Genomic DNA, 21,208 nt, shown 5'->3' on the forward strand with positions numbered 1-21,208 from the left:
TCCCAGGGAACCATTTGTCCTTATACATAGAGAAAAGGCATTCACACTAATCCAAAAAGCATGGTGACTTATTTTCTCTCTAAACTGTTGGGAAAAGAAGAGAGTAGGGCTTCTTTACCTATACAACTGAAATGCAAAGACTTTAAAGGCTCTTTTCCTGCTTCTTATGGTTTGGATCTCCAGGCCCCCGACCAGAGAGCTCCTGTCTAAGCGGCCTGCCCCTGAGTGAAGTAACAGAATGACGGGAAGAATCAGATTCTCTCCTGCTCCCAGGACCCTCTCTCATCTTCTTCCCACTTCTGAACACTTACCCCAAGGCCCAGTGATAATACCCCCTAAGCATTCTGTTGATGCCTATTTTGTGATAGTCATCAGATTTCATTCCCCATTCAGCTCAACAGTCCAAGGCTCCCGGATACACTCACGTACCTCTGTATCACATGAGCAGTGCCCTCCCTGTCCAAAGTGGGGCTTCAAGTGATTGCTGAAGATGTAGCTAGTCTATGGCTTAGGGTGTTACTCTTCTAAGAATAGATACATCCTAAGACTTTGGTCCAAAGAATGAATCTGTTAGAGGCAAAGAAAGAAGGGGATAGACAAGTTAGATTTGGTACAGAAAACCCTAACTGCGTGACATGCAGCTCTTCCCGAACAACGGTGAGGACACATGAACTGAAAAGAGACTATTTTCAATTAGAGCTATTTTGAAAAATTCAGAGTGTATGGTTGCCAAGTATATGGCACTTTTCAAACTATACAGGTCACCCTTCTTTCAAACCCACTTTTCAAACTATACAGGTCAATGGATGATACCTACTTATGAGTCTATGGCCTCTAGCGACAATTATTTTCCAACTCTTCAAATGGTTTGCAGAGAGGAACTAGTCTGTACTCCCTTGAAGGAGTCTGGTTTGAGGTCTCATCACTTGCATACAAGTGTTTGCTCTCTGCTTAGACAGTAAGCTCGTTGACAGCAAGGATCTTGTCCTAATCATCTCGATAGCCACTGTGCAATACATATGTGATGGGTAGATGGGTGGATGGTTACACCTCACTGGGGCCCACAGTGGAAACTGGAGATGCTGTAGGGACAGATTTGTACAGGTAGATGTGGACGTAAGAAGACACCAGAATGCCAAGTAGAGCGAGAAATGGAGGACAGAGCCCTTGGTCCGGCTGGTTTCACAGAGGGACAGGAGAGGGTCTCTGCGCCTTTGTTTCTCTTTCTACCAAAGGAGTAGGTTTAAACCATCTCTAAGGCGCCTTCCAATTCGAGATGCTTTTGGACCACAAACTGTGAATCACCACTCACTGGGCCCTGTAGAACACAAGCTACTTTCATCAGAAGGTCAGTTGGAAGGTGGCAGGCATGTTTTTTCAAGCACTATTTTAAGGATAATCCTTAAACCTTAATCATAATTCACATGATGAGCTGTTTTCCTCCTACAAGAGGAAATTCTTGCATTTCAGAACCTGCAAGCATGAGCAGGAGCCCCTTGTCACAGCACCGAGTCCAAAGAACATCCTTTGACTTCCCTCTTCTTTGGTCCAATGCTACTGATTCCTCTGTGCGAACCTGCCAACTTGGAGGCACCGGAAGATGGGTCCCACACCCATCCCACCACACCCACCCCTTTTCTAGCCGAACCCTGACCTCTGCTTCTTATTATAAGCCAGCGTATACAAGGCAACAGAGACTACCAACAACTCGGTACACACAGAGCTATTGTGAGTCAACTGCTCCGAGCGCATTCAAGTTCAAGGGAATGAGGGGGAGAAGGGCAGAGGGATTCGAATCTTTGACCTGTCACATGGAAGAAGAAAGGAAATCTCATGCTTCTATCCTGTAATGTTTATTATCTTGGATCACAGGCAGTGAATCTACTTTATTATGTCCCTTTCCTTCTCCCAGCCCTAAGTTAGGGCTGCTGGCTTGGAAGGCAGGCTACATGGGCCAGGAGGGGAACTGAGAGACCGCATCTTGGATGGAGCCTAACGCGGAGTAGTTGTGCTTCTTGAACCACCATCGACAAGCCCTTTTAACATGCTGTAGACATTGTGAGGTTTGTGGCTGGAATCTTTTTCTGGGGAGATAATACACGCATCAGTTTCCTGGGGCTGCCATAACAAATGACCACAAACTGAATGGCTTCAAACAACACAAAGTTATTCTCTCATTGCTCTGGTGGCTGGGAATCTGAAATCAAGGTGTTGGTGGGGCAACAGGGCCTCTGTAGGCTCTAAGAAAAGAATCCTTCCTTGCCCCTTCCCAGCTTTTGATGGTTGCTGGTATCCCTTGCCCTTCCTTGGTTTGTAGCTACATCATTCCAACTTCTGTCTCCACCTTTACATGGCATCACCCCCCACGTGCTGTCTTCACATGGTCTTCTCATAAAGTTACCAGCCATTAGACTTGGGGCCTACCCTAATTCAGCATGACCTCATCTTAATTAAATACATCTGCAAAGACCCTAGCTCTAAAGCGGGTCACATTCTAAGGTTCTGGGTGGACAAATTCGGCGGGGGCCGGGGGGATAACACTATTCAACCTAGTACCACAGAGCAAAGGGCAAAGTCCACAGCCTAGAACTCAGGAGATCTGGGTTCAAGGTCTGGCTCTTTTATTTACCAGCCACGCAGACGTGGATGAGTCATTAAATGCCCAATCCCTTTGCTATAACGTGGGAGCAACGCCGACATCTCAAGGTTGTTGGGAGACAGGAGTGAGAACCTCTGGGGGACTGGGGTATGGAATTCCTTTGATGTAATGGTAGCACTCAAGTCCACCACTAGGCTGGCTAAGCCGGAAGTCACAGAACTTTAGGCGACAGACAGCTTCTGAGACGGCCCCCAAAGACTCCCACCTCCTGACATCCACACCCTTGTATAATCCCTTCCCCTTGATTATTGACTGGACATGTGACAACTCACTGTCTACTGAATCTGGCAAAAGTGATGGGCTGTCACTCCTGAGCCTCCAGCTTGTGTCTTGTTCACCGTCTCTTGCTTTCTCACACCCTCGCTGTGATGGACAGCAGGCGCCATGTTGTAACTGCCCTACAGAGAGAGGCCCACATGGCAAGGGACCGAGGGAGGCCTGTGACCGACAGCCCAAAGAAATTGGAGGATCCCGCCATTACCACTTAAGTGAGCTTAAATGTAGATCCCCCTCCCCCCCTCAGTTAACCTTGAGAGGGCTGCAGCCCCAGCCAACACCCGATTATAGCCTGTGAGGGACCCTGAGCAGAGGATCCCATCCAGATTCCTGACCCACAGAAGTTAGGAGAATAAGAGTTTGTTATTTTAAGCCACTAATTGTGGGATAGTTTTGTGTTGTTTTTTTTTTTACACAGCCATAGAGAACCAGTTGCTACAGATTGAATGTTTGTGACACCCCCATCGTCTCCTCATTCTTAGGTTGAAACCTAATCCTCAGTGTGATGATATTAGGAGGTGGGGCTTTGGGGGACGTGACTAAGTCATAAGAGTAAAGCCCTCATGAATGAGATTCGTGCCCTTATAAAAGAGACTCCTTAGAGCCTCCTCTCCCCTTCTACCATGAGAGGACCCAGCGAGATGACAGCCATCTATGAAATGGAATATGGCCAGACACTGAATTTGGCAGCTCCTTGATCTTGGACTTCTCAGCCATTCAGAACTGGGAGAAATAAATTTCTGTTGTTTATAACCCATCTCCAGCCTGTGGTATTCTGGTACAGCAGCTTTCACTAAGACATTAATTCAGTTTGTTAATCAATTTAAAAATTGAGAAACAGGGGTGCCTGGGTGGCTCCGTTGTTTGAGCATCCCACTTCGGCTCAAGTCTTGGTCTCACGTTTTGTGAGTTCAAGCCCCTCTTTTCTTTCTAGGAAGCAACTTTGTTCGTGCTGGCACTGCTCAGTTGGGTTCGTACTCGAAGAACTGAGCCCCGAACACCACGTGGCATAGTTTTTTATACATTTTCTGCTTCTTTGTCTCCCATGTACAGCAACACACAAACATGCAGTCTGATTAAGTGGTCTCATGTTACAAAGTCATGAGGGATGTTGTCACGTACATGTATAGCCAGGTTTCCTTGAGGGGTTTTTTAAGGGTTTTTTGGAGCTTTTTTTTTTTCCCTGTCCTTAGGGAGGGGACCATACCACAGCCACATCTTTGCCACATCTTTTACCTTGCTTAGAATGCCTTCTGCCAAGCCTATCAAACTCCTATTCACCCTGAAAAGCCTACCTTAAGTCCCACATTCTCCACAAAGCCTGCCCTAACCCAGTAGTGCCCTAGAGTTGGCTCATATAAGCTCACAAGAGTCAATTGGTAATTTTTCAGGAATTTTGCAAGCCAATTATTGAACAGGGGCATTGTTAAAAATTCTGCAAACTTACAATGAAAGAAATTATATTAAAGACAGAGGTAGTAAATGCTCAGAACTCAGTATTCTGAACTATCATAATACATTGGACAATAATCTATGCTGGAGCTTAACTGCCCCGCCTCACCTTTGCGGTGGAGCTACTCTATCATGGTGTGTCCTTGTGTGTCACTTCCCAACTCCACATCTCGTGAAGTCACCTTGGCGACTTGAAATTGACCGTGGCGGCATTACGGTATTTCCACCCTGGCAAGCGGCAAATGCGACCAAATAAAACTTCAATTTTCTTCCCAGGAGCTGGTCGTTAAACATTTTTACCAGCACCACCACTGAGTCCGGCCAAAGTAATCCCTCTGAATTCTAAACTCTCATAGTGCTTCCTAACTTTTCTGCTCAGTGAACGGTCACTTGGCATTTGCTGCCCTAGTTACCAGGTGCATTTCTTGTATGTGTGTGCACACACACACGCACATATGCCTTCTCCCCCTAACTGGGTTATTGTCAGCTTTAGGGGTGGGAACAACATCCCCTTTATCCTTTCTGAGCTGCCCTTTCCTTAAATAACTGAACAAAATGCATCCTCCTCCCCCGGGTGAAACCCAGCACCGTCTCTAGACTTCCCGGCACTCCTAGGGGCTCACATTCTCACCATCCCCCCTACTTCCATTCTGGCTCCTGGCCTCCCCTTGCTGCTACACTTCTGTTTCTGTCCCCCACCAGCCGCTACCATTCCTCCTTCACCACCACCCCTCTCCCCAGCCCAGGACCATGGACATGGCAATACAACTTTACCAAGGGTTTGGATTAGATGGAACTGGAGAACAGCACAGGAATCAGTAATAATTCACCATCAGGCATCACTTCCCTGATAGACACATTCCCGTCACCAGGGATCTCTCCTTGCCCTTTTTCTCAGTGGTCCCCTCTCCACCAGGACCTTTAGCTCCATGTTTAAGGGATCTCAACCTTAGGGGCGCCTGGGTGGCTCAGACGGTTGGGCGTCCGACTTTGGCTCAGGTCAGGTTCTCACAGTTTGTGGTTCGAGCCCTGCATTGGGCTCTGTGCTGACAGCTCAGAGCCTGGAGCCTGCTTCTGATTCTGTGTCTCCCTCTCTCTGGCCCCCCCTCACTCATGCTCTGTCTCACTCTCTCTCTCAAAAATAAACACTAAAAAAAATTTTTAAAGAGTTCTCAATCTTCTGTTTCCTTACCCACAAAAGGAAAACCACAATTTGTATAACTTTATGATGCCAAGAGATTTGCTATGAATCACTCCCCAGCTAAGGACCCATTTTGCACGTGAAAAAATTACGATGAAAGCTCTCAATAAGTTAGGTATAGAAGGAATGTACCTCAATATAATAAAGGCCATATATGACAAGCCCACAGCCAACATCACACTCAATGATCAAAAGCTGGAACTTTTTCCTCAAAGATCAGGAACAAGGCAATGATGCCCACTTTCACTGTTTTAACTCAACATAGTAGTAGAAATCCTGGCCAGAGCAATTAGGCAAGGAAAAAAAGCCATCCAAATTAGAAAGGAAGAAGTAAAATTATCTCTATTTGCAGATGACATGACACTATATATAGAAAACCCTAAAGACACCACCAAACACTGTTAGAACCCAATAAACAAATTCAGTGAAGTTTCAGGATGCAAAATCAATTCGCAAAAATCAGTTGTGTTGTCATACCCTGATAATGAGCTATCAAAAAGAAAAATTAAGAGAACAATTTTATTTACAATTGCATCCAAAACATCTAGAAATACATTTAACCAAGGAGCCAAAAGACTTGCACACTGACAACTGTAAAACATTGAGGAAAGAAGTTGAAGACACAAAGAAGTGGAAAGATACTCTGTGCTCATGGACTGGGGGAATAAATATTGGTAAAATGTCCACACTACTCACAGGAATCGACGTATTCAATGCAGCCCCTATCAAAATCCCAATGGTGCTTTTCACAGAAAGAGAATCAGTAAACCTAAAATTTGTATGAAACCACAAAAGACCCCCAACAGCCAAGGCAATCTTGAGAAAGAAGAGTAATGCTGGCTACATCACGCTTCCGGCTTTCAAACTCTATTACAAACCTGTAGTAGTCAAAACAGTATGGTATTGGCATCAAAATAGACACATGGATCAATGGAACAGAACAGAGAGCCCAGAAACAAACAAACAATTATGTGGTCAATTAATTTACAACAAAGGAGCCAAGGAAACGGGGAAAGGGCTGTCTCTTCAATAAATGGTGTTGGCAAAACTAGACAGCCACAAGCAAAAGAACGAAACTAGACCACTGTCTTATGCAAAATAACTCAAAATAGATTTTTCAAAACTTGAACACAAGACCTGAAACCATAAAATTCCTGGAAGAAAACATAGGCAATAAGCTCCTTGACGTCAGTCTTGTGATGAGTTTTTTGGACTTGACACCAAAAGCAAAGGCAACAAAAACAAAAATAAGCGATTGGAACCACATCCAACTAAAAAGCTTCTGCACAGCAGAGGAGACTATCAACAAAATGAGAAGGCAACATACCGAATGGGAGAAAATGTCTGCAAACCATGTATCCAATAAGAGGTTAAAATCCAAAATATAGAAAGAACTCATACAACTCAATGGCAAATATATATATATATGTGTGTGTGTGTGTGTGTGTGTGTGTGTGTGTACATATATATATATATAATTTTTAAATGGACACATATATGTATATATGTATATATAAATAAAATATAAATATATATGATTTAAAAATGGACAGAGAAACTGAATAGGCATTTTTCCAAAGAGAACACACAGATGGCCAACAGGCACATGAAAAGGTGCTCAACATCATTAATCAGGGAAATGTAATTAATACTACACTGAGATACCACCTCATACCTATTAGAATGGCTAGTATCAATAATAATAATAATAATAATAATAACCAGCATTGGTGAGGATGTGCAGAAAAGGGAAGCCTTGTGCCCTGTTGGTGGGAATGTAAGTTGGTGTAGCAACTATGGAAAACAGTCTGGAAGTTCCTCAAAAAATTAGAAATAAAACTACAATGTGACCCAACAACCCCACTTCTGGGTATTTATCCAAAAGGATTTATTTCTTTTAAATGTTTATTAATCTTGAGAGAGAGATTGAGAGCAAGCAGAGAGAGAGGACAGAGAGTGAGGAGAGAGAAAATCCCAAGCAAGCTCCATCCTGTCAGTGCTGAGCCCAACGTGGGGCTCGAACCCACAAACCGTGAGATCAAGACCTGAGCCAAAACCAAGAGTAGGATGCTTAACTGACTGAGCCCCCCAGGTGCTCTAACAAAAAGAATTTATTTATTTTTTCTAAATGTTTATTTATTTTTGAGAGAGAGAGAGAAAGAGACAGTCATACAGGCAAAGTACGAGCAGAGAGGAAGACAGAAAATCCAAAGCAGGCTCCAAGCTCTGAGCAGTCAGCACAGAGCCTGATGCGGGGCTCGAACTCACAAACTGTGAGATCATGACCTGAGCCAAAGTCAGACGTTTAACCAATTGAGCCACCCAGGCACCCCCCTAATCAAGAGGATTTAAAACAGGATGTTGAAGAGATAGCTGCACACCCAAGTTCACTGAAGCCTTTATTCACAATATCCAGGAGGTAGAGGAAATCTGAACGTCCATCAACAGATAAACAAAATATGGTCTATACATGAAACACAATACTATTCAGCCTTAAAAAAGAGGAAATCCTGTCATGTGCTATAATAGGAATGACTCTTCAGGATATTTTGTTAATGTAATGGGCCAGTCCCCAAAAGACAAATACTGCATGTTTCCATTTATACAAGGTATCTAAAGTAACCAAGCTCATAAAAACAGAAAATAGAATGTGGTTGCCAGAAGAAGGGAGAGCGCAAAAAGAGGAGTTCTTGTTCAATGAGTCTAGAGTTCCAGTTTGCAAGATGAGAAAGTTCTAGAGGTCTTGTTGTACAACAATGTCCATACTGTTAACAAAATTATAATGTACCCTGAACACTTAAGAGGGTAAATCCGTGTGTTTTACCACAATTTTTTTTTTAAAGGGCACAGACCAATCTCCTTCTGAAAATACGTGATTCTATGACAGAACTCTAGAAACAATACGAGGCCATCATGCGTGTGCCTGATATAAATTAATTTTGGACTCTCTGTGGTTTTGGAGTATCTAGACTGCTCTTCCCCACCAGCATCGTGGATAAGTAAGAGGTAAGTTTAATGAGGTGTTCAAGTGTCTCACTGAGCCCACTTTTAGTCTTGGGACATTCCATACACTCTATATTCTTCTTACGATGGGAAAAACCGGCTTCCCTCCCGTTACAAATGCAAACGCACACGGCAGACACAGCCAAGGGATGGCCCCACATAGGGAGTCCTGGACAGAGCCTGTTATCACCGCTCGAGGCTGGTCTAGTTCCTGGCCCAGCACTTGCCTCTGCTAAACCTCCTTGTGCATCCAGAACCCAGACGACTGCTGCTTACAGATGAGCTTCCTTTCTGCCGGAGAGCAGCCTGCTGGGAAACACCACCCTACCTAAGTGAACTTACAGTAGATTCTTTAGAAGCTGAAAAATCCTCTTCGCCCTCCATTCTTTATTTTGTGAATTAACATTTTTGGTAACAGTGTTTTCTTGAAGCAGGGTTTCCACTCCAATCGCACGGGATGGTTTTTCTAACGCTTATGCCAAAGGATGGCCACCCATCATCATAGTGGCTTTGCTGGAGACTCTAAATGGCTTCCCAAGGCCGCAAGCCTCACGTAGACTTGGGGTTGGGAAAAGACCAGTTTGGATTTTGCAAGTGCACCACAGGCCACCTCCCACGCCTGAACGCATTTATCAAAATGATTTGACGTCCAAATTAACGTCAGACGATTTTAACCCATTTATGTCATGAAGTCACACATTTTCAGAGCCAGAAAGGATCTGAGAGGTCTTCTAGGTCAATGCCCTCATGCTACTGAGGAGGTAACTGGCGGGCACTACGTAGAAGAGGGCCATCGAATAACACCTGCTGGCCCAACAGAGACTGGGCCAGAAGCCAGCCAGGCCTCCCAACTCCCCACTATTGTATCTTCCCATTACGGCCTGTCAGAGTTTCCAGATAACCACAATATTGACAAGACCCAGCCAGCGGCCCACCAACTTCAGTCAATATTTGCTACGAGAAAATTCCAGCAGAACCTAGAGATTTGGAAATTTGTGTTCATGGGGTTCGATGTGTTCAACCGGGAAAAGAGGCTTTTTGACTTTTCTGTAAGCGATCTGTTTACTTAGTTCACTCCTGTTGAGTGTTTTGTACCAGATTCATGCTCAGTAAATTCACGTTCCACAAACATCCAGCCCATGTCTCCTGCATCCTCCGCACCCCTGGAAAGGACGCACATGACAAATGCCTTCTGGGCCCTTGAGGCAGTCTAATAGGGGTAGCAGGTTAGGTCTAGGATGTTTTCGTATTCGGTCCCCTGGGACTTCACTTAATGGGACCAGTGATTCAAAAGCCAGAGGACCTGGCTTTGAATAGGGTCTGACCAGTCCCTGTCTGACTCCCTCAGAAAGGTTCAGTCCTGACCTGGCCTGCAGGAGGGATTTTTTTTTTTTTTTAATTTTTTTTTTTCAACGTTTTTAATTTATTTTTGGGACAGAGAGAGACAGAGCATGAACGGGGGAGGGGCAGAGAGAGAGGGAGACACAGAATTGGAAACAGGCTCCAGGCTCCGAGCCATCAGCCTGGAGCCTGACGCGGGGCTCGAACTCACGGACCGCGAGATCGTGACCTGGCTGAAGTCGGACGCTTAACCGACTGCGCCACCCAGGCGCCCCTGCAGGAGGGATTTAAGAAGCTGTAGCCCTGAACTCTAAGCTTCACCTCATGCCAACTGCTAATTTCCTAAGTCGGCATCCACGCTTTGTTCTACTGAGCCCAAGGGGTAGCCTCTCATGGCATCATCTTCCGGGTTCCGTGGTTTGTTCTCTGCACACTCATTCACTCACTCTCCCCCGCAACCTTACGACAGTTGTCCCTACTGCTGGGTTCTGGATTCCCTGTGCCTATATGCTGCCCTCCTCTTGGGACACAGGACAATCTTAACTAGACTTCTTCAGGGCTGAAGGCTCACCTGGCTGGTGGTTCTGATCCTACATGTCTATACATTCAGCTCGTGCCCCAGAAGAATGGGGGGCCTGTAGACTAAACAGCTCTCTGGCTTCCCTTCCAGTCTCTACTACGTCTGACCCATCCCTCCTTCAGCTCTTGGGTCCTGCTCCAGATCAAGCCTATATTGTTTTATGAAAGTCAAGGGGGGCAGGCTAAATACACATGACTTAAAGAAGTGCTGTGCACACATAAATATACAAGCACATGTATTATTTCTCTGGTCGTTGGCATGAAGGCATACAGGACAGGGTGCCAAGAATTTGGCCACTAGAACATAAAGCTGTTGGGTCTCATAAGGTAAGCCTGATTATTTATTGTCTCTAAAGTCATCTGGTGTTGAACAGGGGCTGAAACGTTCTCACTGAATGCAGATGAAAACTTTGAGGATCTGAACATGGTGATGGGTCCATCCTTGTCCCCGGGCTACCATGGACGTCCCTGATATGTGGAAACTCACTAGCCATAGGAGAGAGATCAAAACAAGACTTTGAATATTGAGCACCTATTCCGAAAGCATGTGTGTATATGTTCCTTATAAAAATACCAAATCGGGTGACATAACGAATAGTCTGTTTCTATTTAAGTTTTGTTGATCAGCAATCCGGGTCCATGATTTCTTCCCCTTGACAACTGCCAAAACCACGCACCTTCTTTTATACAGTTCTCAAAAACGAATCCAGCCTGGGCCGCTGTCCTCCGCTCAAGACTTGGCTTTTTCCTGGAGCCCTGAGAAAGGTCACGCAGGAAGTGGAGTGGGAATAAGCTGGCGACCCCTGGGTGGAAAACAGTGCAGCCTTAGCTGACAGAGCAGCAGAGGAGGCCCCCAGAGGCCCAAGAAGATGAAGGCTCCCAGTTGATTTGGTGATGGGGCGGTAAACACAAAGTCAGGGGTGTGGTGGTCACGGAGGCTGACCGCGCTGAGTACGTTACGGAACAACTAGCGACAGGTCCCCTTTGACCTCTCGTTCTGTTCTGACCCCAATAATTCAGAGATGTAAGATTTGTACAGTCAGCTCTGAAGTTATTTCACATGGTAATTCCTTACAAGTATGTATTTGGCTCGCAGACCTTTGAAATGATGTTGTAAACTGTCTTCAGTTGGATTCACCAGGAGTAGAGTTCGAAGAAGATTCACGTGTGAGTGATTTACAACGGAGGCGCTCCCATGAGAAACCAGCAAGGGGGCGGGGGTGGGGGGAAGGCAGCAGCTACAGCAGCCCCAGGGCCATCCACCAGAGAAGGTCTCAGGTGGGAGCCTCTGGAAGCAAAGCACTCAGAAACTGGGGGATGGGCGCACAGATCCAGTGAGCAGGCTCCGGCAGGGTCTGGGGGCAGCACTCATAGTGTTGCTACACCTAGGCCAGCTCACTTGGTCCCTAAACAACTCAGGGAGGCAGGAGGGATTATATCCTCCATTTACAGACTGGGGGAGCTGAGATAAAGAGAAAGTGCACCCGAGGTCACACACGAACTCACCTGGCTGAGTGACTCAGGGTGGCTCCGTCGGTGCAGCATCAGACTCTTGATTTCGGCTGAGCTCATGGTGCCACGGTCACGGAATGGAGCCCCACGTTGGGCTTTGCACGGACAGAGTGGATCCTGCCTGGAATTCTCTCTCTCTCCCTCTCTCTCTCTCTGCCCCTCCCCGGCTCGTGCATGTGCATGCGCTCTCTCTCTCAAAATAAATAAATGAACATTAAAAAAAAAAAAACAACTCACCTGGTTGTGCCTGGTCTTCCAGACTCTTCTTCCGCTCTGCCACAGAAAGGGATTCTTCCTACTGTCCGTGACAGTTTCCCACCTGGCCTTGGCGATGTGTGTTGTGCGTCCAGGGGGAAGCAAGGTAATTAGCAAGTCAGAGCAGCTGCGTTCCAAAGCCAGCTGGAAATCACTTTTGGATTTGTTGCTGTTGTCAATTATCCAGCTTCTTAGCCCCCTAAATCAGAACAGATAATTAGGATTTGGGAACAGTTGTGTGCTTAATAATCTTAACAGCTCTAGGAAGCGGACTTCAGAATAGGGCTGTTTTGGATAGACATTTTGATAGACATTCTCCTAATGTGCCTTTGCGTTGCCCCAGCCTGAATCTGGGCCGCTCCTGTCTGGGGCAGGGCCCTCCCTTCTGCTCATTCTCCACCCACGTCCTCCTGGCAGTCAAGACCCCCTGCTTTAAGCCTCTGGGCAAGCCTTGCCGGAGACCCCCATTGCCCCCAGAGGGACTCCCCACTGTGGACGTTGGCTGTGCAGCCTTTGGGTGATGTCTCGTCCTGCCTACCTTTCTAATGGGTTTGCTTCTTTCTGCCCAAAGCGAAGATCTGCTTCTTGGGACCGGGTTCACATCCAGCGCCACATCTGAGTATCGTCTACGAAGTCCAGCATGATGCTTTGAAAACAGCAGATGCTGGCACGTGCAGTCACTCAATTTCGGAGACCGAGAAATGGAAGCGCTAGGAGAAGCCCCCCCCAGATAAAGTGCAAGCCCCGGGCAACGTTTAGCTGGGAAACGCTTCCTGTCGGTTTTCCTGGTTGAAACCAGGATGGATCTGAGATCTCTGTTGGAGACCACCCCTTTTAGGGCTGGCAAAGAAAGGCACAGGCTCTGGAGTCAACCTGACGGCCTGCGATATTAAGCGTGTGACCTCAGGCAAACCTACGTCCCTTTTCTCTGCCTCTCTTTGCCACTCTGTAAAGAGAGGTAAGTGATAGCTCCTGTCTCATACGGTTGTGGGGATTAAATGAGTCTCAGGTGTATAAAGAGCTTGGAAGGGTGCAGATTAAGCCTGCCAAATCTATTATTATCGTTACTATTGTTCTAGTTTATCCAAAGGATAAAGAATTTGCCTAACATTCCCTATCTGGGAAGACTGTGCTCACATATCACCTTCTCGGTGAAGCCTCCCCCAACCGCCCTGTCTAAATGGCAACCCTCTCCCTTCTCTGTTCTCCTTAACCCCCTTCCCTGCTCATCCCCTTCTAACCTACTCTGTCATTTGCCTATTAGCTGTTCCCTTCACTAGGGGGAAGGCAAGGGCAGGAGTTTGTGCCTATTTTATTCCCTGCTGGACCCCTGGGGTCTAGACCGGTGCCTGACAGGACGCACGGTAGCGGCAGGAGAAATATCTACCGAATGATGACGCGACCAGCCTGGGATGGGGTACTGCCCTGGCCGCTGTGAGCCCCACCACAGACGGCCTGGGTGACGAGCTGGGGTGTGGCTCCCAGGCTCCCTCCCCACACCCCCACAACTCCCAGCACGCGCAAATACACAGTGACATTTCAGCAGCAAACCCCAGAGAAGTTTCTACATCCACGAGCAGGTGCTGCAGGCATTAGAAGGAAGAGTGGTGGGGCTGCTTGGCAGAGACTTTCAACTCCCGGTGTGGCTAGCTGTGAGACTTGGATAAGGCCCTCTGCCTCTTTGGACCCCCACCCTGTCTGGGGCCTGTGGTCGCCAGGCTCCTACCCCCCGCCCTTCCCCACCCCAGACTCCTGGGTCGTGTGGCTTCAAGCCTTCCTCACTTGCGGATTCCAAGATGCCAAGGTCTTGCGCAGCTCGCCTGGTCTTCCCTGATTCAAATCAACAAAAGTGGCTGCGGGCGCAGCCGCTGTGAATGGAGCCCTGGCCCAGGGGAGAGGAAGGGGCTGCACCTGCCTCTGGGGTTGGGGGGTGCTGCGGCCCTGCCCTCCTGTGATCCCGGGCAGCGGGACTCAGACGCTCGCTGGATCCCCTGAAGCTGGGAGCTGCTTGGGTGGGGCACGCGTCTGCACCGGGCAGTTTTTTTTTTTCTTATTGCCAAGAATTTCCGCTTCCAGTGGCATTCATCTTTCCCAGGAACACCCCTCAGCTAAAAGCAAAAAGAGAAAGCAAACAAAAGAAACCCTCCCGGAACAAGGAGACTTTCTTTCTCTGACTGCGAGTCCCTGATAAGGAGAAAGCCTCTGCCAATTGTGGCATCCTGTTCTGGACCTGCCCTGCCAGCTCCTCTCCCTGGCAAGGCCCTCGGGGCTCCTCTGGGTGTTATTAATGGAGGTGGGGGGTGGGGGCTGGATGGCTTACAAGGTCAGCGGTAGACAATCTTTTGAGAATTGGGGACATGAATTCAAGCTGTCGGCCAAGTGTGCAAAATTGCCCAGCTGAGGCTGATGAACTTTCCCTCGCTCCTATATACACTTCTTTTTTCTTTTTTCCTTGTTTTCCTTATTTTATTTTATTTTTAAGTAAGCTCTACGCACAACGTGGGGCTTGAACTCATGACCCTGAGATCAAGAACCTCAGGCTCTACCGACTGAGCCAGCGGGGCACCCCATCTCTCATACACGTTTCTGAATAATACCTTAGATGCATTCCTGCTAGATGTTTAAAAAATAGAAATGACTGTATCATCTTTCCTAGTCCCAGAGACCTCTTCCACTTTCGTAACAAAACCCACAGGCACGGACCCAACAGAGACTGAATTGTGTTGTAGAGGGCTCTGCAGTCCAGTGTAGAGAACTGAGCATTCAACATGCGGCTAGTCCCAGGGCACCTGGGTGGCTCAGTCGGTTGAGCGTCCGACTTAGGCTCGGGTCATGATCTCGTGGTCCGTGAGTTCGAGCCCCGCCTCGGGCTCTGTGCTGATGGCTCAGAGCCTAGAGCCTCCTTCGGATTCTGTGTCTCCCTCTCTCTCTGCCCCTCCCCTGCTCATGCTCTGTCTCTCTCTGTCTCAAAAATAAATAAAAACATTAAGGAAAAAAATTTTTTAACAAACACACAAAATGCGGCTAGTCCCAACCGGGATGGGCTGTGAGTGTAAATGCATACCAGACTGCAAAGATTTAATAGGACCAAAAAAATGTAAAATAGCTCAATGGTAATTTTTATACTGATTACACATTAAAAACGATTATATTTGGGATCTATTGGGTTAAATAAACATATTAATAACAGTCTTTTACTCCTTAAAATATGCCTACCGGATAATTTAAAATTACATACATGGCTCCTGTTATGCTCTGTTGGATTGTACTGATATAGAACTCAGTTTTCCTAGAATTCTTTCTAAGTCTCTAAATTCCAGAAAGGAAGACAACACTTTGCCTTGCCCACTGTCCTTGGATATTTGATCCATTTTTTCCCAGATTACAAGATAAGCAAGAATAATGCTTTCCTTCTCACTGGTTATACATTCCAAAAGCCCTGAGAAGGGAGGTGAGCACAGGGCTTTCATCAGTCAAAAGCTCCAAAAGGCATTAAGTTCTCATTTCTTTTTTTTTTTTTTAATTTTTAAGTTTATTTATTTATTTTGACAGAGACAGAGACAGTGCGAGTTGGGGAAGGGCAGAGAGAGGGGGAGAGAGAGAATCTCAAGCAGGTTCCCAGCTGCCAGCACAGAGCCCATTGTGGGGCTTAGACTCACCAAACCGTGAGATCATGACCTGAGCTGAAACCAAGAGTCGGACGCTTAACTGGCTGAGCCACCCAGGCACCCCTAGTTGTTATTTCTCTCTGCAGGCAAGCCACGGTGGTTTCTGCAGTGGGCAATCTTCATTTCCAACCACAAGTCTTACTTAGAAATATCATTATTTTAGACTCTTCTTTGTAAAACCACTTTTCTCCTCATTGACCAATCAGTGGAAGGTGTTGGAAAAGCCATTGATCAGCAGCTGACATTTTTAAGAATAAGTTACAGCCTTATTGCTACCTGCTGCCCTAACTTGACTCTCAGAAGAGAAGTTTCTATGACTGGTACCCAGGAGACATGAATGCCAATACCATTCTTTGACTAGTCGTTACATGATCTTAAGAAATCCACTTCCCTGGGCTGCAGTTCTGTCATCCATAAAGTTGGCAGGTGGCTTCTAAAATTCCTCCTACTTTTTGTACTAGATTCAAAATCCTAGACTTAAAAAAAAAATTCAATTTTTTCATCTTGCTTCTTGATTATGACAAGCTTAATGATTTGTGTCACAGATTAAAATGCAACACCACAAATACACTTCTTGTAGTCAACTCTTCGATATTGTGCAGGAGTTTTCGGACTACCTTCTAAAGATTTTTCTTCTTTGAAGTTCAGGATTATCACATCTAAGCAGGAGAAGGACCCGTAGCATGTACCTGATTATTTTATAGGAAAAACCATATCCAGCACGTGCAATTACCCCAGAAGAGCAGTTTGGTTATGTCCACCAAGAACTTCAAAGTTCATCTGCCATGATCCTAGAGTTCCCTTCTTGGAATCTATCACAAGGAAACTACCAGGAATTTGAATAGATTTATGTGGAGAGTTAATGAGCCAGGCTCCTTAATATAGCATAATAGCAATAATAATAATAATAATAATGATAATAGGGAAAAGTCAGATGTCAGGTGAATGGTAAAATAAATAGATTAAGGAAGTCTACAATAGAATGTTATTACAGCATTAAAAATGGTTTTATTTTTTTAAAAAAATTTTTTTAATGTTTATTTATTTTTGAGACAGAGAGAGACAGAGCATGAACGGGGGAAGGTCAGAGAGAGAGGGAGACACAGAACCGGAAGCAGGCTCCAGGCTCCGAGCCATCAGCCCAGAGCCCGATGCGGGGCTCGAACTCACGGACCGCGAGATTGTGACCTGAGCTGAAGTTGGACGCTTAACCGACTAAGCCACCCAGACGCCCCTAAAAATGATTTTAAAGAGCTATTTCACAATCTAGGAAAGTATTCCCAACACATATTTTCAAAGTCAGGTTATAAGGAAATTCTTCAAAATCATAACAGCAATGCTTCCCACATAGTAATTTTGTGAGTGATGTCTATTTTTACAGTCATGCTTTTCTCTGTATTTTCCAAATTCTTTAACAATTCTAATTCCTTGAATAATCAGAAAAATGATGACCTTTACCGCGAAACTCATCACGCTTTTCCAAGCCCCATAGTGCCCCAGGCTGCATTTGCTTCCGTGGCAGATTCGTAGCCGAACTGGAGAATCGGGGGCTCTAATTGTTTTAGAACAGTGCATAGTAGGGCTCAAAGATTTGGTTAATGACTGACGAATCGGAGGGAAGATAATACATTACAAAGAGTCAAAATAATTTTTAAACTTCAGGTTTAATTTTCAAATGAACGACACGGAAAAAAATCGTTATGGGTTGAGAGCAAAAACGATTGTGATGAACCTGAGTTCAAAGGACTTTACAGAGGTCTTTACAGAGGTCATCTCCATCAGTGCGTTCAGACCACCATCACAAAGCACCACAGACTGGGGCGCTTCAGCAAGAGAAGTTTATTTCTTACAGTGCCAGAGGCCGGAAATCCAAGGTCAAGGTGTCTACAGGTGTGGTTTCTCCTGTGGCCTCTCTCCTTGGCTTGCACATGGCTGCAATCTCGCTGTGTCCTTGTATGGCCTTTCCTGTGTGTGCTCCCAGCCCGGGTGTCTCTTTATTTGTTTAAATTTCCTCTTCTGATAAGGACACCAGTCAGACTGGATTGGGGCCCACCCTAACAACCTCACCTTAACTCAGGCTCCTCTTTAAAAGCCCTATCTCCAAATATAGTCACATTCGGAGGTCCTGGCGATCAGGAATTAAAATTCAACGTGTGAAAATTAGGGGCACACACTTCAGCCCATAACAACATCCATCTCAAGTGGTTCCGTTGACTTTAAGTCTTCTAAGTAATCCCAGCTGATTCCTGGCTTCTCAGAGGCTGACAGGCCAGGAAGCTGGCAGGGTGCTTATTCATCAATGGCTATAAACTATTGGTTACGGGCTGCTAGTGAAGAAGTGGGAAGAAGGAGGGGCTCAGTGCCAGGACTGGGATCTAAGAAACCAAAGATTTTTGTATGGAGCAGAGGGTCCCTTCGGGGAAGTTTTTGGAGGGAACATCTTAGAAGAGTCAATGTAGCAAATGCTTGCATCCTTGGCTAAGAAATTGGACTGGATCCTGTAGATGATGGGGAATCATTAGACAGTATTAATATAATGCTTGTGCGACTTCCCCGTTTCTTGTTTGTTTTCTTTTATTTTAATACTGGCAGCTGAAAATGACCCTTCTGGTCTACGTGAGCCTTCAGAGCTACTGCTTATTAACACAGAGCATTTAAGTAAAGACAAGCTTGGCAAACAAGACTTGGGGTTAAAAGAAAAGACAGCCTTTGTTCCATCAAATACAAATATCACAGAATTGAATAAGCCCTACTCTGTTTCACCGGGCCTACACGGCCAAAGGAAAAAAGTTAGGTCAACTATCCTGATAATCCTATTTTTACTTATGGAGGTTTTCGCTCTAGTGGAGGATGCCTACCTAGTCTTACTCCCCTTTAGAAAATCATTAACTCCTGAGCCATCTAAATGCTGGAGGTAAAATGGATATTCCTTCCAGAATTTTCTTTTTTGGAGTTCCTCTATGGCACAGGCTGATTCTTTCTTAACCCCTGACTTCCTCTGCTACCCTTGTGAGTTGCCAAGGTCCCCACCCAAAGATCCCCAGAGGAAGGCAACCAACCACAAGAATACCCACTGGCTGTGATGGAACTTGCTTTTCTCATTGAAATGGAGATTGAAGGTCAGCGAACCAAACAAAAACCAAAGCATAGCGAACTCATCAAAATGCAGGCCCCTAAATTGAGACTAACACTGCTTCACTCTTCATTTAAAAGAGAGATGGAACAGAATGCCACTGGCTTCCCAGAAAACATGGCACTTTTCCCTAGTTAAGCAAAAGAGATTTAATTTGCCTTCTATTTTAAGGCTTGGCCCTATATTTTGTCTCTATCCGTGTCCTTTTACCTCATTTCTCTTACCGACTTCCGATGGTTTTTTTTTTTTTTTTTTCATCATTGCAAACACCTTAAGTCTTTTTTGGAACGAGACACACATACAGACACACTCGTCCCAGCAAATAATACTTGAAGGTCCTCATTGGTCACGCTACTGCTCAGGCTCTTTTCTTCCCCTGACTCTGTCTCCTGGAAGGCTGGACTGTGCAAAAGGAAACAGCTCAGTCTGCCATCTACATTCTCAGCTGGGTGTTGGGCAAGGTGAAGTACAGAGAAGATCGGACAGAGGGTCTATTATCTGTGCCCCAGGAGGGTTACGATGTGTTATGGACTGAATGTTTATCTGCCCCCTACCAGATTTATATGCTGAAGCTCTAAAACCCACTGTGATGGTATTTGGAGGTGGGGCTCTTGAAAGGAAATTAATGTTTAGATGAGGTCATGAGGGTAGAGTGCCCATAATGGGACAGTGCCCTGACAAGAGGAGGACTAGATACCAGATGTTCCTTTCTCTGCCATGTGAGAACACCGTGAGAAGGTGGACGTTTGCAAGGTAGGAAGAAAGCCCACACCAAGAACCAAATCTGCTGGCACCTTGACCTTGCACTTCCCAGCCTCCAGAACTGAGAGAAATAAACATACGTTGCTTAAGCCATCCAGTCCATGGTGTTTTGTTATAGCAGCCCAAGCTGACTGAGACACCATAACTGCACTGGCCAAGGCTTGAAGATAAAGCCGGAAACTTCCCAGTGGGTTTTGCCTCCAAGCCTCCTGGCAAGTCATGTGCATGACCCACAGACAACTCTGATGGGTTTCTGTTAGCTTCTTGCTGAGTGCCTGTGACTGGTGTAGCCCTTTTCATCCCGGAGGATCCCAGAGCCTTCACCATGTCATTTCTTTCTCCCTTAGAAAAACGGAAGCACCAGTCCTCAGACACCAGCTTTTGCTATACCCCAAGGATCTGGTGGCATTTCACGGGAAGTATAATTTTCCTCTTGTGTGTTCTTGGGAGCTGGCCTTTTCTCTGCTAATGTTGCAGTTTCCATAAAGTTTCACCATGTGCCATCTCTCTAAATTTATGGCTAATTTACTTTTTTTCTACCCCATTCAATGAAAACCAATCACAATAAATTACACATTGCGTTTTTCAGCCCGGCAGACATTCCAGTTGACGACAATATGTTAATTACAGAAGCTGGCACTGTTCAACTAAATGAAGACTGGTAAGACCTAATTGCCTGAATGGGGCGGGGGGGATGATTCTAAAACCTGTGCCATTGCCAAGGTCTTTGCAGCCTGCTAAGCAAGCTGACCGCGTTCCCATGAAGCAGCTTACAGGGAGCACAAGGGAGTGGAGTTAGAGTGATTATTCTGAAATTAATCTAGATGAAACCTACCTAAACTCCGGAGACATTTGGATTGTGATCAAACACTTTAACTCTTCCTGTATTGTCTCTTTTAAATTTTATCCAGTGAGGGTCCTCATCTGTAGCTGGGTGAAAATTCTAGCAGTTGCTCAGGGCTTTCCACCTCTCACAGTCCCTTGAAGCCCCAAACAGACTTAATTTGGTAAACAGAATGTCCTTCCTCCTTCTCAGCATGGCATTATTTGGGGTGGGAAGCCTGATGGTGGTGGGGGGGGGGGTGGGCACGGTTCTTCTGATCTTTATTCTGTCCTCACTCACCTGCCAGGTGGAGGGAGCAGAGAAGCAGAGGCTGCAGACAGCTCCTATTCCAATGGGAGCTCCTCTTCCAATGGGAGCTAAGTGAGGTCTTCTTTTTGGCCTGGCAGAGTCCAGGCTGATGCTCCTGTGGGGCCCTTTCAGAAATTGCCTGCTGGTCCCTCTCTCCTGCAGCTCCCTAACAGGATGGTTAGATCCTTATTTTCAGCGGCCTTCTTCATCAGGCCATCCTGACCTCCTCCAGGTT

At 46.0% G+C, this 21,208-nt stretch overlaps 1 protein-coding gene across 7 annotated transcripts in view; it reads right to left on the reverse strand.

Annotated features, from left to right (window-relative positions):
• Positions 1-10,495: 10,495 nt before the first annotated feature.
• The window catches only part of LOC125147929 (vegetative cell wall protein gp1-like), a 102,739-nt gene continuing 92,026 nt past the window's right edge, over positions 10,496-21,208 (reverse strand). The window contains exons 4-8 of one of the 7 annotated variants that reach the window (XM_047825424.1): positions 14,061-14,386; positions 12,817-12,924; positions 12,018-12,477; positions 11,189-11,314; positions 10,496-10,997 (exon numbers count right to left, since the gene is read on the reverse strand). The gene's annotated coding sequence lies outside the window, so the exon portion shown is untranslated. Of the gene's footprint in view, positions 11,315-11,379; positions 11,634-11,788; positions 12,478-12,816; positions 12,989-14,060; positions 14,387-21,208 lie in introns of those variants that run through there. The other 6 variants (XM_047825440.1, XM_047825421.1, XM_047825420.1 and 3 more) reach the window with 6 other exon arrangements.

The sequence above is a fragment of the Prionailurus viverrinus genome, chromosome D2, assembly GCF_022837055.1.
Source record: "Prionailurus viverrinus isolate Anna chromosome D2, UM_Priviv_1.0, whole genome shotgun sequence".
NCBI lineage: Eukaryota > Metazoa > Chordata > Mammalia > Carnivora > Felidae > Prionailurus > Prionailurus viverrinus.